Raw genomic sequence first — 6294 nt, 5'->3', positions numbered from 1 at the left:
CATAGATGCTCATTATAAAGCTGCCCCATATGGAATGCTCTGCAGCGTTCAGTTTGGCCCCATAGATGCTCATTATAAAGCTGCCCCATATGGAATGCTCTGCAGCGTTCAGTTTGGCCCCATAGATGCTCCACATACAGTTAGGTCCATATATATTTGGACAGAGACAACATTTTTCTAATTTTGGTTATAGACATTACCACAATGAATTTTAAACAAATCAATTCAGATGCAGTTGAAGTTCAGACTTTCAGCTTTCATTTGAGGGTATCCACATTAAATTGGATGAAGGGTTTAGGAGTTTCAGCTCCTTAACATGTGCCACCCTGTTTTTAAAGGGACCAAAAGTAATTGGACAATTGACTCCAAGGCTATTTCATGGACAGGTGTGGGCAATCCCTTCGTTATGTCATTCTCAATTAAGCAGATAAAAGGCCTGGAGTTGATTTGAGGTGTGGTACTTGCATTTGGAAGGTTTTGCTGTGACGTATACATGCGGTCAAAGGAACTCTCCCTGCAGGTGAAGCAAGCCATCCTTAAAGGGAACCTATCACCTGAATTTGGCGGGACCAGTTTTGGGTCATATGGGTGGGGTTTTCGGGAGTTTGATTCACCCTTTCCTTACCCGCTGGCTGCATGCTGGCCACAATATTGGATTGAAGTTCATTCTCTGTCCTCCATAGTACACGCCTGTGTAAGGCAATATTGCCTTGCGCAGGCGTGTACTCCGGAGGACAGAGAATGAACTTCAATCCAATATTGTGGCCAGCATGCAGCCAGCGGGTAAGGAAAGGGTGAATCAAACTCCCGAAAACACCACCCATATGACCCAAAACTGGTCCCGCCAAATTCAGGTGATAGGTTCCCTTTAAGCCGCGAAAACAGAAAAATTCCATCTGAGGAATTGCTACAATATTAGGAGTGGCAAAATCTACAGTTTGGTACATCCTGAGAAAGAAAGAAAGCACTGGTGAACTCATCAATGCAAAAAGACCTGGGCGCCCATGGAAGACAACAGTGGTGGATGATCGCAGAATAATCTCCATGGTGAAGAGAAACCCCTTCACAACAGCCAACCAAGTGACCAACACTCTCCAGGAGGTCGGCGTATCAATATCCAAATCTACCATAAAGAGAAGACTGCATGAAAGTAAATACAGAGGGTTCACTGCATGGTGCAAACCACTCATAAGCATCAAGAATAAAAAGGCTAGACTGGACTTTGCTAAAAAACATCTAAAAAAGCCAACACAGTTCTGGAAGAACATTCTTTGGACAGATAAAACCAAGATCAACCTCTACCAGAATGATGGAAAGAGAAAAGTATGGCGAAGGCGTGGTACAGCTCATGATCCAAAGCATACCACATCATCTGTAAAACACGGCGGAGGCAGTGTGATGGCTTGGGCATGCATGGATGCCAGTGGCACTGGGTCACTAATGTTTATTGATGATGTGACACAGGACAGAAGCAGCCAAATTAATTCTAAGGTATTCAGAGACATACTGTGTGCTCAGATCCAGCCAAATGCAGCAAAACTGATTGGTCATCGTTTCATACTACAGATGGACAATGACCCAAAACATAAAGCCAAAGCAACCCAGGAGTTTTTTAAAGCAAAGAAGTGGAATATTTTGAATGGCCAAGTCAGTCACCTGATATCAACCCAATTGAGCATGCATTTCACTTGTTAAGACTAAACTTCAGACAGAAAAGCCCACAAACAAACAGCAACTGAAGACCACCGCAGTGAAGGCCTGGCAGAGCATCAAAAAGGAGGAAACACAGCATCTGGTGATGTCCATGAGTTCAAGACTTCAGGCAGTCATTGCCAACAAAGGGTTTTCAACCAAGTACTAGAAATGAACATTTTATTTAAAATTATTGATTCTGTCCAATTACTTTTGGTCCCTTTAAAAACAGGGTAGTACATGTTAAGGATCTGAAACTCCTAAACCCTTCATCCAATTTTAATGTGGACACCCTCAAATGAAAGCTGAAAGTCTGAACTTCAACTACATCTGAATTGTTTTGTTTAAAATTCATTGTGGTAAAGTCTATAACCAAAATTAGAAAAATGTTGTCTCTGTCCAAACATATATGGACCTAACTGTAAATCTGTGCCATATATAACGCTGCTGCTGCTGCAATAAAAAAAAACAAACCCATACTCACCTCTCTTGCTTGCAGCTCCTCAGCGTCCGGTCCCGGCGTCTCTCCGCACTGACTGATCAGGCAGAGGGCGGCGCGCACACTATATGCGTCATCGCGCCCTCTGACCTGAATAGTCAGAGCGGAGAGATGCCGGGAAGATGGAGCGGCGCCTGGCGTGTGGATCGTAGACAGGTAAATATGCGATACTTACCTGCTCCCGGCGTCCAGCTCCTTCTCCCGGACAGCTGGTCTCCGGGTGCCGCAGCCTCTTCCTCTATCAGCGGTCATCGGCACCGCTGATTAGAGAAATTAATAGGCGGCTCCACCCCTATGGGAGTGGAGTCCATATTCATTTCTCTAATGAGCGGTCCCACGTGACCGCTGTACAGGGGAAGAGCTGCGGCACCCGAAGACAGTGTGACGGGCAGGGGGAGCGTCAGGATCGCCGGGACTAGGTAAGTATGCCTCAGCGCCCTCTCCCCCTCACCCGCCGACCCTGCCACAGACCGTGACTCGAGTATAAGCCGAGAGGGGCACTTTCAGCCCAAAACTTTGGGCTGAAAATCTCGGCTTATACTCGAGTATATACGGTAGTTTTCCCTATTTTACAGTAGCCAATCAAATTTGGGAGCCTCCCATTTTAAAAACGGATCCGTCGTAAAAACGGATGCAACGGATGGTAAAAACAGATGCAACGGATGCAACGCATACAGTATTTCGACGGAACCGTTTAGCGGATTTGCGACAGATCCGTCGAAATGCTGTATGCGTTGCATCTGTTATTCACTATTTTTGACGCATCCGTTTTTTCCACAAAATGACGCATTTCGACGTCTGCAGAAAATCGCTAGTGTGCAAGTAGCCTAAGTCACGCTCTTCAAAATCCTCAACCCTCAGCGAACAGCTCGTAAGAGCACTTGCAGAAGCTGAGGCCACTAAAATACAAGCTGCCTTCGTTCAAAAGAAAACTGAGATGGAAATAGAGGAAGCTGAAGCAGTGCGCAGAAATGCAGAAATAGAGGCCCTAGAGTTGAAAAGAAAGGCAGAAACAGAGGCCCTAGAGAAGAAAAGAAAGGCAGAAATAGAGGCCCTAGAGAAGGAATGCGAACACGCCACAGCCATGGCAAGGTTAAAGGTCCTGGAACAAGCCATCAGTGGGAGCCAAAGAGACAGTTTAAGTGATTTTGATACTGAAGACCCTCTTAAGCGTACTAGAGACTATGTACAAAGCCAATATAGTGCTCCCCCTGCTCCTGCAATCCTTCCTGACCACACAGATGCTCCCCTGAGACAACAGGACACAGAGTGTTTACCCGCATCCTGCACCCAAGGTCAGTACAATACGTTGCCAACCCTACATCCTGATCCTCCTCTGTGCACCGGAATGTACCGGAAACCTGTGCAGTGCCCCAGAGTCCTGGTCGTTGCAGTACTGTGGCTCTGCCACTAAGGGGAGCTATGGTACGTCTGATGGCACTGAAGGAGTTCATCTGATCAGGTATCACAGACACCAATACATTTCACCGCCAGGCCTCCAGGGGGAGCTAAGGGTTCTATTTACTAGGCCACTCTCCACACACAGGTAAAACTGGGGGTCAGGCAGGAAGTTAGAGAGAAAGCTGACTGGATGGGAACCAGGCAACACCTTGTGGCAGAGGGTGTTGCGGGAGAAGATTCAGTAGGGTCCCTGTCAGGGGTGGGATCCTGACAGGGGCTTGGCAACTTGAGCGAACGTAACGGGACCGTGCCTGCACAGTATAGCGGCGGTGCCCAAGAAGGGACTGGAAGCGAGATAGATTGTGCTGAGTGAGAAACGAGATCAAAGCAAGAAGGAGAATACCAGTAGGGGTCGTGCTGTAAGACCGAGGCAACATCCTACTGAGGCGCAAACAACCGGTGGCCGGAACGCCGAAGGAAGTATTTCTACAGACAGCTTCAGGCAATACTTCGAACCTACGGCAGGACAGTCAGTCTCAGGCGGGCTGTCTCACCTTAATCACCTATGCAGTCTTGGGGGGCAACTTGTGGAGAGGGGCGACTCTAGGGTCCCGGAAGAGCTCCGAGCCTACCCGTCAAACGGGTGCCGTCCTGACCGCAACATCAGGGAGGGACGGAGATTAGTAGAAGATCATCTAATCGAGTTGTGAGGGAACTTAAGAAACAGACACAACAGTTGTGGGGACTTTCTGTAAGCACAGCAGGGAAGGACTACAACACATAGCGCCAGAAGGAATGCACAGATTTCCACCTGTTAAGGGAACTCTGGAGGTGCCATTGGACCAGCCGGACTTGCGCAGCCTGGTGATCTGGATTCCGGACTGAGGGCCGAGAGATCTTCAGTAAAGAGGTAAAGAGACTGCAACCTGGTGTCCTCGTTATTTGCTGCACCGCACCACTGCACCGCATCACTACAGCCTCACCTCCGCTACCACTATCTACTTCTATCATCTCTGACTGTGCGCCCCTCGGCAGGGTCACGGACTGGGCCTAGCCACCGTGACAACCCCAGAGCAGAGACTCAGAGGCCCGGTACTGGGTACCCCTCGGCCCTGCGGCAGAGTGGGGGCGCTACACCTGCACCTCACCAAACCTTATACACAGAAACATACGTGCAGGCCAATATGCAGGCAAGTCACCACACTCCGGTCAGTCACACAATTCCAATTCCATGTGTGGCAGAAACTAAGCTCATTAAGCCAGTTAATGGACTGAACGCCTACGCTGCCCCATATGCTCCTGCATTCCCAGGTCAAAACACAGACTGTATGAACAATGCTGCCCAGCCAGCAACGGTCCTTCCAAAATTGGAGAATGCCGATATGACTGGCTTTGCAAGGTACATGATTCGGCGTGATATAACTAAGACCGGTCTTACAAAGTTTGACGATAAATCTGAGAACTACAGGGGTTGGAAGTGTACCTTTAAAACCACATTCAGTGACCTCGGCATCACCGCCACTGAAGAGCTAGAGCTGCTAATCAGGTGGCTTGGGCCACAATCCACAGATCGGGTCAAGAGACTTAAATCCCTGCACATCAGTAATCCTATCGCGGGTCTCACCGCTTCATGGAAGAGGCTAGAAAGAAGCTATGGCAGTCCTGAGGCCATAGAAAATGCCCTGTTCAAGCGACTAGAGGATTTTCCAAATGTACAGTTAGGTCCATATATATTTGGACAGAGACAACATTTTTCTAATTTTGGTTATAGACATTACCACAATGAATTTTAAACAAAACAATTCAGATGCAGTTGAAGTTCAGACTTTCAGCTTTCATTTGAGGGAATCCACATTAAAATTGGATGAAGGGTTTAGGAGTTTCAGCTCCTTAACATGTGCCACCCTGTTTTTAAAGGGACCAAAAGTAATTGGACAGATTCAATAATTTTAAATATAATGTTCATTTTCAGTACTTGGTTGAAAAAACTTTGTTGGCAGTAACTGCCTGAAGTCTTGAACTCATGGACATCACCAGAGGCTGTGTTTCCTCCTTTTTGATTCTCTGCCAGGCCTTCACTGCAGTGGTTTTCAGTTGCTGTTTGTTTGTGGGCCTTTCTGTCTGAAGTTTAGTCTTTAACAGGTGAAATGCATGCTCAATTGGGTTGAGATCAGGTGACTGACTTGGCCATTCGAGAATATCCCACTTCATTGCTTTAATAAACTCCTGGGTTGCTTTGGCTTTTTGTTTTGGGTCATTGTCCATCTGTAGTATGAAACAACGACCAATCAGTTTGGCTGCATTTGGCTGGATCTGAGCACACAGTATGTCTCTGAATACCTCAGAATTAATTTGGCTGCTTCTGTCCTGTGTCACATCATCAATAAACACTAGTGACCCAGTGCTACTGGCAGCCATGCATGCCCAAGCCATCACACTGCCTCCGCCGTGTTTTACAGATGGTATGCTTTGGATCATGAGCTGTACCACGCCTTCGCCATACTTTTCTCTTTCCATCATTCTGGTAGAGGTTGATCTTGGTTACATCTGTCCAAAGATTGTTCTTCCAGAACTGTGCCGGCTTTTTTAGATGTTTTTTAGCAAAGTCCAGTCTAGCCTTTTTATTCTTGATGCTTATGAGTGGCTTGCACCGTGCAGTGAACCCTCTGCATTTATTTTCATGTAGTCTTCTCTTTATGGTA

This window comes from Ranitomeya variabilis, chromosome 4 (assembly GCF_051348905.1).
Source record: "Ranitomeya variabilis isolate aRanVar5 chromosome 4, aRanVar5.hap1, whole genome shotgun sequence".
In the NCBI taxonomy this organism is placed as follows: Eukaryota; Metazoa; Chordata; class Amphibia; order Anura; family Dendrobatidae; genus Ranitomeya; species Ranitomeya variabilis.
Note: the sequence above shows the minus strand (reverse complement) of the source record.